Consider the following 16,743-nt stretch of genomic DNA (forward strand, 5'->3'; position numbering starts at 1 on the left):
GGATGCTGATCCAGGGATTGTCTCCTGCTCCCTTCCTTCTCTAGTGGAAGTCCTACAAACAGGGAGAGGGGTCGCCCAGGCTAGCCTGTCACACTTTGTCACTTGTCGTGCCTGCGGGGGGCCGCCGTGCAGCAAGCCCAGTGACATCTTCCTCGTCTGTGAGCACGCTCTGTGCCTCTGTCCTTGGCTGGGGGAGCTGATCCCTCTGCTATCTGCTAAACCACAGGCATGCAGCTGGCTTCTCCGGCGCTAACAGAAATATTTACTTCTTTTATGCAAAAGAGGAAAAGCAAGGCAGCAGAGCTCGCACACTAGGCCCGTAAATCCTTTTTTTCTATGTTTTGGTCAATGCCGGTGTTGTTTTCACCAGGAGAATTTGGCAGCAGCTCTGGACTCCTGAGCGGAGGGTTGTGGGTTCAATCCCAGGTGGGGGACACTGTTGTTGTGCTATTGATTATGGTACTGAACCTAGATTGCTCAAGTAAAAATCCAGCTCTATAAATGGGTATGTACAGTGAGGGGAAAAAAGTATTTGATCCCCTGCTGATTTTGTACGTTTGCCCACTGACAAAGAAATGATCAGTCTATAATTTTAATGGTAGGTGTATTTTAACAGTGAGAGACAGAATAACAACAAAAAAATCCAGAAAAACGCATTTCAAAAAAGTTATAAATTGATTTGCATGTTAATGAGGGAAATAAGTAAAATCCTCCCGTGTAATTCTGGGCTGATTCCTCACCGTTCTCATGATCATTGAAACTCCACGAGGTGAGATCTTGCATGGAGCCCCAGACCGAGGGAGAATGACAGTTATTTTGTGTTTCTTCCATTTGCGAATAATCGCACCAACTGTTGTCACCTTCTCACCAAGCTGCTTGGCGATGGTCTTGTAGCCCATTCCAGCCTTGTGTAGGTCTACAGTCTTGTCCCTGACATCCTTGGACAGCTCTTTGGTCTTGGCCATGGTGGAGAGTTTGGAATCTGATTGATTGATTGCTTCTGTGGACAGGTGTCTTTTATACAGGTAACGAGCTGAAATTAGGAGCAGTCCCTTTAAGAGAGTGCGCCTAATCTCAGCTCGTTACCTGTATAAAAGACACCTGGGAGCCAGAAATCTTGCTGATTGATAGGGGATCAAATACTTATTTCCCTCATTAACATGCAAATCAATTTATAACTTTTTTGAAATGCGTTTTTCTGGATTTTGTTGTTGTTATTCTGTCTCTCACTGTTAAAATACACCTACCATTAAAATTATAGACTGATCATTTCTTTGTCAAACATACAAAATCAGCAGGGGATCAAATACTTTTTTCCCTCACTGTATGTCAGAATAATGTGATATATATTAATAATTGTATATTACCCTAGACAAGGGTGTCTGCTAAGAAATATAATAATAAGCATGATCTGAACCATGCCTGAAGTAAATGCAACTTCCTATCACCCTGCAGAAGTACAGCTTTATTCAGAAGAATTGCCACCAAGTAAAATTTGACACTGAATTCAAGAAAACTGATTTCCTGATCATTCGTACATTTCTCTTCCAAATGACTCCTAAAAAACAATGTCATTTTAATTCTTGCTGGTTTTGATCGATGGGTTAAAGGCTGATTTTCTTATAAATAAACGTCCTTCTTTTACACCATGGAAACAATTGATCAGAGAATCCCCTCACCCAGAGAACAAATGCCAGCCCAATCCATTCACCAGGATTTCAGACAGAGAGGGGGTGGGGGGTGCTGCACTGTACGAACAGTTTAATTCATGCTAAGCATAAAGCACCTATTTGTTCAATTATGGGCACATCATCTACAACAGCAACCAGACAACCAACCATTCGGTTCTCTGACCCGAAAGTTCCCTAACGTGCCTTCTTTGATCTTTCACACCCTGCTAAACAAAAAGCACTCCTGCTTGCTCCTGTTTGTTGTGTGTAGTTCAAGGCGCGCACACACACACACACACACACACACACACACACATTAGCTGGTTATTTGGGGCACAGTACCCTGGATGCCTTGGATAACCTGACTCTATAGATTTATTTTATTTTTTCTCCATGGTTACGGTGTGGACTCTGGCACATTCCACTGCTTCATTGAACTACATCACTTGTCCAGCTTTGGAGGATACGCAGGGGATCCGGGGTGCACATAACCCCCACACCCTACTCCTCCAGCCCTGGCTCCTGATTTCCCTGTAATAAGCTTTCTTGACTGCCCTGTGCTGTGGTCCAGCAAGGCCCAGAGAGACCTTCAGGTGATCAATCACAGCCTCTGACTTGGGCAGGTGAGAACCATCCCAAAGAGGCCTTGAAACAATGCAACACCATCCCCTGCACCACCAGTAAAAGGTTAAAAGGTCACAGGTTTCTGGTTCCACGCCGGCAGTAACCAATAGTCACATTCAAACAGCACGTTCCGCCTGGCTACATTTTCGACACTCCTGCAAAAAGGACAGACAAATTCCTCTTGTTTCTCTAAATCTAAAAGAAACATTGAAGCTTGCCTCAAGAGATGTTGCACTGCCATTCTGGAACATATAAGAACATGTACAGGCTTCATTGGGCCTTTTCTGTGATAGGAAAGCTCTTGGGAATATCAATGCCACTGGTTCTCCTGACATCACTAATATGCTGCAGACGTTCCTCTTTCTGTGACATTCTGCAGTAAAGTGGTGCTACAGACAAAAATTAAACAATCTATGACTGTTTCTACCATGATGCACCTGGAGACACAACATGGATCCAAGATTAACTGCCTACAGACCTCCCCCATGGCTTCCTTTGTAATCACTGTTCTAGAAATTCTGGACTTCTGAGCCCCAATGGTATGTTTAGTAGCACAGGACACAACAAGACGACTCCCAGTCCATAAAATAAATAAGGCAATGGCAGCACTCCTAAAGCTAGACTTATTCTAAGCCAAAAAACATTGTCCTGCGTGGTCGCTGAGTTTGTTGTTGTTTTAGTTATTGTTGCTCAAGGCGCCGGGTGACTCTGAGCTGTTTTTTGTGCAGATCCCTTTGTTTTAACTGGGCTGTAGTATTATACACAAGCTGTTTTAGTTTGATATCTTGGAGACCTCAGGAACCACAGTGCCACACAACATCATTCACTGGTGGTTGAAGAAATAACAAAAATTGGATGTTGAGTTGTGTACCGACAGAGCTGCACACAATTTGAGAAATAGCCTCGTTCGGAACCAAACATAGATCAAGCCATATATTAATCTCGAAAGTGTCAGTCAGTGATACCACAGCGGTTAAAGGTTATTTTGCCAATCTGACTTCCACTCTTTCCTGACTTGATGTCACAGATCAAGTCACCAGTCACACAACAAATGAGTGTGTGAGCCTCAGATTCACATGCAGTATCTTTCAGGCCACATTCAACCCTCACGCCTTTTTGTGGCGCTCAGCAAGCTAGTTTGGCAGAGAACAAGGACGGGACTGCTTCGGTTAGCGGACACGACACACGACACATTGTACGCTGCAACTTTGTCACCTGATGCATTCCTGTGAAAGTGTTCTGCAGTCAGACTAAGTGCCTGGATCTGCAGATCTGTGACAACGAAGAACGGATCTGAAACCACTGCCCAAATGTTCCTTTCCTGCTTCCTTGCTGAAAATGTGGAGCATTAGCCAAATGCGTGTAATTTATAACACGTTTATCACGAAAAATATCTTACAAAAGCCATCATTAATGTACACTGTACACACTGTAGTGTAGTCTTCATCTGGTGAGACTCATGTGTGTAATGAAGTGTTTCTTCTCACTGCTGCAGAGGTAGATCTGTCAGTATCTCTCCTTCTGGATGTCGTTTTATTAGATTAGTTATTTAATAGGCAGCTACCCATTCGATTATGTAATTAAGGGGTTGCTATTCACAAATCCCTGCTGTGGAATACATGGAGAGACCTGTAATTGGAGCAGCACAGACCTGCACTCTTTTGTAATATTCCCATTATTATAGTCCTGCTGGCAGAGACATTTAATCATCCCATCTGACACTAGAGAGAGAGAATTTGCTGGCTTATTTTAGAGCTTGTTAATCCAGAGACAAGTAATCAGATGTGAGAAACTAAAGGCATGTTGAGGTGCAAAAAGCCACCTTTCCATATTTAAAAGCAAAAAGTACACCACCTCCCAAAAAAGTTCACATGGTTCACAAATCAACAGGTGATCTCTGAGTTCCCACTGGAACTAACAAGAACTCCAATGCAATGCTATCTGTCTGCCCGCCCTCTGCGCTCCCACCAAATGGATATGCATTGATGTGACCATCTCAGAAATGCTTGTCTCATAAATTCCATCCTAGATTACAAAGTAAAATATCAAGCCTGGGTGTAGCTATTGGAGCAGGAAAAAAAAATGTTTTTGTGTGTCTGTCTGTGTAAGCCGAGCTGTCTGTTGCCTCCCTGTGCCCATCTCTCTCAGACGCTGACTTTGGATGCGTTGGCCATTGGCAGCTATGCTCCCTATTGCCAAGGAAAAGCGGTTTCTCTTGCAGGGTTTTATTTTTTTTTACCTCTTCAAAGGGACACTGCAGTCGCCAAGTCAAACATTTTAAGTCAATGTTTGGTGGGACTTACCCAGTGTATTTAATTTCATTTTGCTCGCCAGCAGCTACATAATATTTTTATATAGAAGCTAGACAACCGAGGACCTTATATTTTGTATTTTCCTTTGTATTGTTTTTATATCAAATTAAAGACACCTTTTCTGTTTTCTTAATATCTACAATTGTATTTGAAATGTTCTTGTCAGATTTGTTGTGTTTATTTAACCCTTTTCACTAGTTTACATTTACTGACTATGCTATGAAATGCTATGAAAGATAAACAATAGTTATTATTATTTCTTATTATTTTAAAATTAAGTCCAAGTTAAGAAATTATAATAAATCTTTAATAGTATGTATTACTATAAACCCTGAGACAATGCTTATTAATCTGTTTAAGCAAATAATTTTATTTATATATATATATATATATATATATATATATATATATATATATATATATATATATATATAATTCATATTTCATATTAATACTTTTTAACAGTGGTAAGAACATTAAACGATCTATTCAGGCTTTTTCTCCCCATCAACATAATAATTAATATAATATTTATGAACCTGTTAATATTTTTTACTGCGTTTAATTGCAACTGAGTTATATATCTCCTGGTACATTGCTTAAAGTGAAGGAAGGAGGGCATCAAAAGCTGACAAATTATATAACAATTAACCCCAAAAATATAAAGGTAGAAATACTCCCGAAATAATGACATCGGTGCTGTAAGGGTTTATTAATCATCGCTACCACGACCACTAATACCAAGCTGCTACAACTATTATTAGCACTAATGAAATTGTAACTAGCCTGATGCTTATAATCATAACCGTATGTGGAAAAGGTCGTTTTAAATATGTACATAAATATGTATATCATCAAACGCTTCCTATCTGTTTCCTAAATTGATGCTAATTATTCATCTCATATCTGTATATGAAGAGGGGAATCAAACGTTGGCTAGATATATCATGAATATGTCACACGTTTTCTGTAATTCAATTGAAATGTAAGCGGTCTTAAACAATGCTAATAAAAGATTGCACGCCAGCTCGTTTACACTTTCAAAATGTTAGCAAGCACATATATATTAAAGTTCACATTTATTTAACGATGTACTATTTGAGCGTATGGCGTGGTTTAATACATTCAAATTCTCGTCCAATTCGCAATAAGTATTTCAATACTAAATCACGTTCTCCAAAAAGAACTTGCAATCGGAGAAAGTATACCTTTTCATTCCCATATGTTTACTGCTAGGAACTACTCGTTCTGTGCAAACTACATATAAAAGCCGTGTCGCATTATAATAAGAATACAAAATAAATCACTAAAAGGTCGAATTGTGTTGTTTAGTGGGGGTCTTGACAGATCTCAACATTTGGGAAAGATATTGTCTCCCCACGTATTTCAGGTTACAAGAAACAGCTGTTCGGCCGCTTCGCAGGAGCTCTCCAAGGAATTCAAGAGTCCTCTATATAACATAGACACCGCGCCAACATTCACATGTTACTAACACACCAACATGCCTGAGAGTTGTGGTCTCATAAGTGGCAAAGATGAAATCGATCATGTCAAATTACACGTTTAGATTGAGGGCAACACAACTGATGGAATATAGATACATTGAAGATAGGTATAGTTCTACTAATTGTTGGTTCTAAATGTATGCATCATAACGAATACATTATACTTACTGAGGCAATGTCTTAGCTAAAATTAGTATTTAATGAACCAGACAGCACACAATTATCACAGAAAAAAGCACCACAAGAAAGCAAGACGAAAACAGGGAACTGCGAGGAATCCTAGACCCTCCGGACGTAAACACTCATTACTTACTCAAGGGATACAAAATGTAGCAAATTGCCTGAGTAAAGCGAGCTCAATTGCTTGTGTGTAATAATGCGTAATAAGCTATAATTTCAGGAATGAAACAAGTGGCGTGCCCGGCTGAAATCTGCGCCAGTCGAGCTCAATGCAACTTATAGAGGATCGGGGGAAAACAATACAGTAATAAAACATGCACTGTGTATCTGAGGTGCAATACATTTGTACAACACAAAGCATATTTTTGTTAGAAAATAAAACAAATCGAAAAAACGTTCTCACACTAAATGGACTTTTACTGTATCAGTCCAATGCCCCCAACCCCCCCCCCCCCCCACACCCTTCCCCGCAGTTAAAATTATTTTTTTTCCTTAAAAGGGGATGCTTCATATCTCCCGTGTATTTGTGAGCGTGTATGTGTGTGTGGGTTTCACATATGCACAAGGATTTCACCACTGCAATATAATAAAGGCACGTTTGTATTGCTAATCAAAATGCAAACATCATGTTTGAGTAAAACACTTCTAATGCGCTTCTAAGGGATGCACTTCCCACTTGACATCACACTGACAAAGAACAAGCATTTGCCAAAATTACAACTTTTGTTCAAGATAGACTTGCGACAGTATACTTATATATATATATATAAAATAAAAATAAAAACTAATCGGCACTAACGGGTGAAGATGAAAAAAAAAAAAAAAAGTTGTACCTTTTATGAAAACGTCCGCATCAGTTGGTGGCCTGAATTTGATCCCAATGAATTGAGTTTCCTTGCAAGTTCTTCCCCTAAAAAAACGTCCCCCAGGGATTTTGAGAATTTCCAATAAAGCTCCTTCTATTCGGATGAGCAGATCTCTGACCGATATGGAAACTATCCAGCCATATACGGGATCTTTTTTTCGTGAAATGGGCTCCACACTTCTCTGGTGCAATTACTCCTGAAAAGTTGTCCGCAAGTTCCCGATCACAAACGGCGACAGAGACAGAACAGCGGCCGTCACAGGGCTGCTCTCTCCCGGGCGCAGCGGTGCTGTGTGCGACCCATTCCCAGCCCGCAGGACCACCCCGAAGCAGGAAGTGCACTTTCTGTTTTTCTTAAAAACTGCTCCTGCTAGCCCACTGCGCGGATCCCCTGCTATCCATACTGCCGGGCTGCGCTCTGCCTCTTTCTCCACTCTGTGATAGTTTGGCCCTTTTTTTTAACAGTTTTAGAAAGGTCCAAAACTTCTGAAATGTCCAGGAAAGGCTTGAGCGCATCGGTTGCTTCGTGTGAAGTTTGGTTCTGTGTGTGGCTAAGGATGCTCTCAAACTCAACCTCCCAGATGCACAGCACGCTGTCTCCGCGGCGAGAGGAAACCGCAAAACCCGGACTGGAGTTTCTGGGCCAAAGTCGAGCAATATATATATATATAAATGCTCTTTATTACATTGATATTATATAAGTTTCCCTTTTCTTTTAAATTGATTATAAAATATCAACTATATGGTATGAACCCACACAGTGAAATAACTGTAAACCACCACATTTTTTTATTTACTCCTCCAATAATAAAAATCACACATCTGAGAAGACAGCTTCCATCAAAGTGAATGACTCACATTCTTCATGGTTAGAGGATGGTTGTTTAAAGTGGGAGATTGTTTTAATCACGACAGGCTAGAAGCATGAACAATTACACCAAACACCAAGGGCAGCTGAGGCAAATATCAAGGGAACAATCTGTAGCCTTTCCCGAAATATACAATTACACACCACGCTGGCTAAATATTACACTCGTCCCCCTGCTGAAATCTGTATTTTGGTCATTTTAATAATTTGTTTAGAAGGGTTATTACAGTCATTTGGACAGGAGAAATGCAATCAATTTCATTTGGTTTCCCAATGGCCAGAATCCTGACCTGTATAAACGCATTCCTAGACTGTGGTTCGCTACACATTCATGGAGAATGGATCAGGGTCAGTCTGATTTTGGCCCATCAGTATGCATTAAACATAACACCACAGTTTGTTAGTTAAAAATCCTGGTGCTTATAGACTCCTCCTGTGTTTGATATTACTCTTAGCATTTTGAAGTGGATTACAATGTTGAATTGTCTTTGTGTATTGTTGCTGGGTTGAACATGCTGTTCAGGATGCCCTCCACAGCAACACTGAGACCAAAATTGTGACTGTTTTAAAACATTTATGATTGGTGTTAAAGATAAATTCACTCACAATTTCATCTGACAAAAAGAGTTCAGACTTAAGACTGTGCAGCATTTCAAGTGACAGGATTTGGACCGATTAAACCCAAAAACTTACTATAACCCTCCAATATTTTTCATAAACTTTAATGAAATGATGTCTAATCAAATGCAGACCAACTAACACCGCTGAGAACATTATTTTTAAATGAGTCCTGATGGCATAATAAGACGGAACCCATTGATCCAAAGGATGTCTTTTGTTTGCCTATATGTTGCTACGTTACACTAATCATATGTCCCTGATGTCATGTTTTCAACATACAATGTGCTGCGTTAGTGCTCCAACATGTTTTAATATTTCTTGTCTCATAATGGAGGTTCTGTTTTATGTCATATCATGTTGTACAGACCTCACAGATATGTTATTTCTTGGCACCTTTGGTGGACTGTCCCATAAACAGCATGGCTACTTTCACACAAAGTGTTTTTTATGAGTGGTAATTTATTCCCTTTTGTTTGTCTTTTCATTCTCAGTTTTGTCTATATATTTACATACTTTGCTGCTGCTTTCGAACTGCTTTGTCAAATATTCTCTTACGTTCGCCAGGGACCAAAGTGTCCCCCCCAACCCATACACCATCTAAATGATGAAGCATGTATTCAAAAGTTTAACAGTTTACAGTATAAGCATTAACTAATTGCAAGGTGGCTTATTTTGCTATTTCTATTAGATTGTCACTTTACATTATCTATGAATCTGTCAGAATATATATATTTTTATCATATTTTTCTTCTATTATTGTTCACAGTGGTCATTTTGGATTTGCTTAATCAAAATAACAAGCAAGTCAGTGGGCTCCATATTTTGTGAGTGGCGAACACACAGACCACAAGCTGGGAAACTGGGAAGCCCTGTCCAGATTACAGAACGGAGGCCTTTAATGTGCGTCTTTACTTTCATCGAGCTAATCTGATTCATTGCCATGGAGAAAAAGCAAACTGATTATGGCATTGGAAGCTGTCCTGCCTCTCTCCTCACAAATACCTCAACACCTGTCTGGCCGCTTGTTACAGGACTTTATGATTGCACGTTTTACACTGAAGGATATAATGACTCTAAATTAGATCCCAACTTGACAGATTTACTTTTGCTGTTTTTACAGCAGGTAAGGAAATGCAGACCTGACAGTTTCACAGGACAGAGCACAGTAGGGTTTTTTATATTGCGCCTATGCCAGCCCTAGTGTGTGTTCGTGGACATTGTGGCGGCTGCGTTGCGGTGTTTCGGGGGGGGGATAGACGTGCCACTGCGTCATTCTCGGCTATTTAAAAAATGAGTTCCTTCTTTTTCTTCTACAACTATTATCATTGGATATTATTTTGGTTATCACAGATTTACAATTTGGTTTTCAATTTCAAAAGAGGAAAGTAAGGAGTCTTTTTTTTTTCTTCCAACCATGCTTCTGACTGTTTTTTTTCTCCAGCCCTATGTCTAAAGTGTGTCCCACTAAAACGTTTGAGATGAATCCTGAACTGTAAATTACTGACATTCAAAACTATTGATTGGGGCTTTACATAAAAAAATAAAATAAACATTATTCCATGTTCAAATGCTTGTTTATACTAATTGGTAATTGTAGAACCTATCAGTTATTGTTTTTAACTGTAAGAACAAATACCAATCAGATAATCCCAACTGTAAGCGATAGAGGGGCGTTGCTGCTGCTGCACACAGTCCAGCGCTGAACCGACCTCAGGCTGAACATGATCTTACTTTGATAAAGAATGAGGAGAATTCAGTGAGACTCAGAGGTGTTTCCTGCTGCTCCAGAGACAGAGTGAGAGAAAGTGAAAGAGAAAGGCATGACAGACAGAAGAAGAAAGAAAAGCAGAGAGTTGTAGAAATGAATCATGAAGGAGAGACGGAGAGAAAGCAGAACAGTAGAGGGTGGTTCAGGGAGACAGTGTTGTCCATGGGAACGGATTTAGTAGAAATATTTCTACGGACACATCATTAAAAAGCAATAATACAACTCTGTTGGTATGTTGTAGTTCTGGTATTGTCTGCTTTTTTGTTCGTTTTTTGGCTGGGCATTTTTATTCCTGTTTATTAGTGTTTTAATACGCAAACCACATTTCCCTTGAATGTCTGGTCATATTTCTAATCCCTCAGAGACCTATCCATCTGTGTCACAATATATCTTGTCAGACCCTATTGCGAGGCGTGCAGTATCAGAAAACGGCAGGAAGGAGGAATTGAATTCTGATGGGGAAAAAATACAATGCTGCCCTCTATTGGCAACTGTACACAGACCTTGATTAAAGTCCTCCCGTGCCATTCATAACTCGCCCTCTCTGTTTGCTGTACAACTCTGGGCAAAAAGGAACTAAGTACAGCAGCTGTACATAAAGCACACAAATAGACATATGCATACACAAATATACACAAACTGTACAGCAGGATCCAAAATTAGTGCAAATCTTGGGAGAGTCACACACTCTCCCCCTGCCAAATGGTGAGTCATCCTGGACACACTGCAAACTGTCAGGTTGGAGATTAAAGTCCATGGGTCCTAACTGGGACAGTTGTGTTTATTTTTCAGTGAAATCCGATAAATGCCTAATTACTTCAGATGACCCCACACACGCTGAAGTCAGCAGCAATGTCTCTCAGTGTGGCAGAGTGTCGCTACCACTTTTGTGAAGAAACCTGTTCGCTAAATAGCATCTGTGCCTTCTCCAGCTGATCCTCTCAAACGGGTGAAAGCTAACGTAATGTAAATACAAAGCAAGGTACTGCTGAGCACCGAAAAAGCATACAAACAAAAGATGTGTGTGTTTTATAATTAGTTTATAATTAGAAAAGTGTCCACCAGTTTTTGATGATGATAACTTTCCAATGATCAAGAAATGATCAAAAAATCATAATGTTGGCTGTGCTGGACAGGACGTTTCAGGGAGTTGGAGTTGTTGTACAGGGGTAGTATTACCTGACCTGATCCAAGCAGCTTTCACATCGTGACCCTCCCTCCCCCCGAGCCTGTTCGGAGAGCACGATTAAGGACTCTCTCAATGAAAGCTCTGTGCTATTAGCTGCAGTAGGGTGCTTTACATATGGCTTCACAGCTGCGAGGGCCATATGTCAGCCCCGGTTCCTGTAAACTGAATGGACTCCTCTTGGCCACGTTTCATTCATGTCAGGTGGAGAGAAGCTTGAGAATGAGTAGGATTAGGCTACTGCTGAATTCCAAGCCCCTGCACCAGCAAACAAGAACAGGGATCCATCAACCTGGGCATTTTTTCCTTTCTCCTCTATATTTTCAAATCTGGTAAATGCCTAGTTACCTGAGATGACCATATCTATATATCTATCCATCTACCTACCTATCTCTGTCTGTCCGTCCACCTGTTTGTCTGTCTATCTATCCATCCGTCTGTCTGTCTATATTGTACAGTTCTGCCTTTTCCCAATCATTTACCCCACTGCAGTGCCTGTTTGTGCAGCGACTCCGGCATTTCAAAAAACATTGTCATCTGGTTATGTGTTTCTTGTGCAAACATGGCCCCCTGGGGTTAACTTTTCACTTTTTGGAAGAAACAACAACAACACTGGATGAGAAGGTTATACAGCACATAACATAGCGCTTATGACAATCTTAAGTTGCAGGTGTACATCCTCGTAAGTCGCTCAAAGCCCATACCGAGCTTACAGCCTTAGATTACTGGAAGGTACTAAGCCAATTCACAAGTAAAATGTACTGTCTATTCATAGAGCAGCAGTGAAAACAAGGGAACGCAGGCAGGGCATCACTTTCTACACTGATGTGATACTCAAATAGCCGCTTTAACATCTAGAGATTTGGAGTCCAAAACAGTAATATAATACAGATTTACAGGTTGTGTGTGTGGGTTTCTTTTTTACAGCTTTTGTGTTGGGACTCTCCCTGGCAGATGGCCTGGGAACCGTGTAGCAGTTCAACTTTAGAAGTGGCCGTAAACCTTTTAGGATGTTCTGCAGAAGACATTGTCTGTGGAAAGGTAGAGATTTCCTGCTTTTCTGCTGTTAAAATTCGACCTAAAAGGACTGTCAGCCATTTTATGAAAAGCCTTAAAGACTATCCTGCTCTAATGCTATGTTCTGACCATATTATCAGACTATTTACCAAATCAGACTATTTACTCTGCACTGCATGTAAGTAAAATTTGTATTATTAATCTCAGTGTTCAGGGGCTTGAAAGGAAGGAAAATAGTCTTGGCCAGTGATTGCTATCTGAAACAACAGGCCTTGGCCAGAGGAAGCCAACGGTTGCTGTGAACAGAAGCTTGGGAGCCAACCCCCTACCAATCAGCAGGAAAGGTGTCAGTTTCTGCAGGTGTTCAGAACTTCCCATGTGAGCAGTAAGATGCAAATTCCTTCTCCCCCCTCGACTGTCAGTCATTGCATGTAACACTGACCTGGGCTACACAGTTCTCAGACAGGACATCTGTACAGCTCCAAAGTCTTCCACACTGGGAATGTTAACTGAAGTGCAATGCCATGGCAGAAATATGGTTTGACTGTCCTAGTCTAGGTTACAAATTGGGAACTAGATTGGGGCAGTCAAAGATGGTGGTCTAAGATGGGAGAGCAATCTGAAATAGCACTCTGTGCAAGGTGATGGACAGTGTGGGTTTGACAATATGAAGACTTGGCTTACTACTGCTCACCATACGGCTATGCCAGTGGAGACAGGTTCCACACACAAATAAATATCCACCCCTGCTGTGAACCCCGACTACCTTAACGGTAGATTAACTTTCCTTGGAATCAGCTTTAAAGGGCAAAGCAAGAGTGGTGTGCAACTGTCAAAACGCCGGCGCGAGAGCCAGTTCACCCGGGGTACTAACCTTCCCTGAGAGCTGCCACGGCCCCTGCCAATGGGAGAGTGCATCTGTTAACAAGCACAGCATCTGTCAAGAGTTTGCAAAGGGCTGCAAAGCAGGCCCAATCTTTGGGATTTCTTTTTCCATGCAGATGGCCCCTTGCACATGTTTGAGTTTCATTGGCTTGGGGACCCTAGTCTCTATAAATCCAGGCACACACAGAAACATATATAAAGGCACAGCTCCACAAGGCACTGCAGATTATACACACAGTCTCCACCACATTCAGGCCATAGCAGTCCCATGCAGGAAGAAGGGAGCTTTAGCTGTCCCAGACATGCACAGGTAAGATTATTGTGTGTAAGCGAGCTCTTGTTTATTAGTGTGGTGCATGTTTACGGTCAGCTGCAGTAAGTTGAAAAGTTTCTGCATGTGTATTTTGCAATGGGCGCACTGAACGCACTTGAATGCAATGTCTACTTGTGACATAGTCTGAGATTTAACAATAGATCCTAAGGTAACCATGACAATCGCTTAAAAAGAGAGCCTTCTTACTGTGATATACTTTAAATGATCACTGGAACATTAATTGCAGCAGAAATGGCACAGTGAAAACATTTATTTTGTATTTAAATATAACAACTATGCTTCATTGAAGAAAGATCTATGCAATATTTAAAGAAATCTGCATGTTGTCATTATGTTTCTCATACAAACTCAGTTATACATCAGTTTTATGATGTAATGTTGGTAATAAAATAGACATAACCATAAGCTTTTTACTGTAAGAAAAAAAAAAAAAAAAACGGTAAAACAATTAAATATACATGTTTACATTGTGTCTTTTACCTACTAAGATTAATGTGGAATGTGGATAATCCTGTGATATTCACAGGCAGATTTTTTTGTTATTAATTAGTTTTTACATTACATCATAGTCTACTCCTCTCTAAACATTGTTTTTTTTTATAACAATTGAGATTTACTATGTTTCTAATCTAACAAATCACTCATTGGGGTATAGTATATATGTTGTTTAAGAATTCAATGTTGCCTGTAAAAAAAAAAGGTCTTCTCCACAGAAATAACAGCAGTAATGTCTTTATGTGCCTAAGGGAATAAACGTTTGCAGAGAAATATCTTAATTGAATTATTAGAAGAGTCATGGAAAGACCTCATTGGAAAGACTTGATGTTATGCACTTAACCGTTTACTACACTACTTGATGGGGTTTACAGTATGTATTCATCATAACTTAATAAGGTCCTTTGTGGTGCAGAGGCATCCCTCTTACTTTTAGACACATGCTACAGCGGTGGCCATTTGCTAATAAGTCTCCTTTAGACACTCTGCCTCCTAATCACAGCTGGTGTGAAATTTGGATCCATTGCAACAAAAACAAAAAACAACACACCACTTGTGATATTCAGAGTAAACGTAAGTCTGTGATGTAAGAAAGTTTTTCTTTTTAAGGCTTTCATACATAATCTCGCTCCTCTTGCTTATGTAATATCATTTGTATATGTCTTTCGTCATTACAAGAATCTTTGTAAATAACCCAACCCTTGGAATAATAATAATAAGTTGGTATTAACTTTCTACTGCGTTTGTGTGACAGTTATAATTTACTGGGAAGCGTTTTTATGTAAGGTTATATTATAGTGTGCCACTGACTAGTAAAGACTGGGTCTGCTGGGGTGTTAACGAATACAAATACATAATACATACTACTTTTAAATGTTTTATGCTGCTATCACTGTCAGATGTGTGTTTTTACTTGAATTGTTGTTATATAGTCCATGTATTGTCTATGTATGTAAACACTACAGGTTCTTAGTAAAAAACTCTTTATGAATTAACTAACTACTTAACTTCTAATGAGCTGAGGTGGGGCTAAACGTCTCTGAAAACAGAAACAAATACTGTGGAGTACTCCAAAGCAGTCACTGGAGACCCATGACCTTGCAGTTTTCAATATAGCCAGCTAAATTATTATATACTGCTTCACACTGATTATTAAGTAATCCAGGAGCCATAGGTTAAATGAAAAACATGGACAGCTAAGGATTCACTTGGATTGGAGCTTAAAATCGCTGGTCTGAAACTCCTTTATAGCTCCTGTTTATATACATGGTTAAATATGCATATGTTTCTTTGTTAAAAATACATAATGGAGCTTAAAACAGATCATCAAGAGTCTGCAATGAACTCTTGAGTCAAACAAATAATGAATTACCTGGACAGGTTTAAATGGCCAAATCCATTACCTCACCTAATCTGACCACACTCTCCGGGCTATCGACTGTACCCAGCATATGTTCCCTGTCACTGTCCCTGAAAGGAGCAATGTGCAGAATCACGGTTTACAAAATCATTAAACTCTCACCCTCCCTAACAGTAAATAGTCAGTATTGCAAAAAAAATCACCACCAGGGTGATTGACTTACTCCAGTAACATGCCATTTTTTTATTTATTGATTTGCGTGTTATCACTCTCATTCAGACTCTGCATGTACAATGAAATGTGAAAGCCTGTGTTCCTGATGGGAATGTGTCCTGCCCTCTGGCTGGCATCTCTTGCAGCTTCTGGGAGCACCGGTAGCTGGCATCTCTCCCACGGCTGCGAGATGCATCAGAGAGGCAGCCGCTGGCGCTGCACAAACACAAGCTGACAAACTGAAAGTGATTGCAAAGGACTTTTAAGTTTTAAGAACAAATCCCGCTGTGTTAAGCCCTTCTTTATTCCCACCATCAATATGAAAGTGTTATCAGGACAGCTGTCGGACAGGTGTTCATCAGAGGAGCCACTGCGAGGCTGCCAACTTAACATATTCTGAGAAGGCATTTCTATCTCTGTTTCTTTTCTCATGCGCTGTGCAGACTCCACGCTCTTGGGATCAGACCCAGATGTGAGCCTGTGCCTCCAGCTGTGCAGGAGTTGGAGTCCCAGGATAATAACCACCTGTTTGAAGAATCCTTCTGCTGTAAACGAGAGCTTCTCATTTTCCAAGCTTTTTCAGTAGTTTAACATCATAGCTGGAATTGCCCGAAGCATGGCCCTTGTCACATTAAAAGGCATCATGCCTTATTTAATCATGTCTGAATTCAACTGGTATTTATCTCTTGTATTCATACGGTATGAATGAAGTCCCAGGTGGCTCTCAAAGAGTTGATGGTGTCATTCTGGTGCAGTTACACAAGGCTTGCCAGCAGGGGGAAGTGTAACACCAGCAAGAATTCAGAAGCAGCTTGTAGTGTGAAGTAACCATTTAAAATA

At 40.3% G+C, this 16,743-nt stretch overlaps 1 protein-coding gene across 1 annotated transcript in view; it reads right to left on the bottom strand.

Moving 5' to 3' along the window:
- gli1 (GLI family zinc finger 1) overlaps window positions 1–7,715 on the bottom strand; it is a 53,960-nt gene extending 46,245 nt beyond the window's left edge. The window contains exon 1 of the mRNA XM_066708412.1: window positions 7,125–7,715. The gene's annotated coding sequence lies outside the window, so the exon portion shown is untranslated. The remainder of the gene's footprint in view (window positions 1–7,124) is intronic.
- Between the last annotated feature and the right edge of the window lie 9,028 nt (window positions 7,716–16,743).

This window comes from Amia ocellicauda, chromosome 7, assembly GCF_036373705.1.
Source record: "Amia ocellicauda isolate fAmiCal2 chromosome 7, fAmiCal2.hap1, whole genome shotgun sequence".
NCBI lineage: Eukaryota > Metazoa > Chordata > Actinopteri > Amiiformes > Amiidae > Amia > Amia ocellicauda.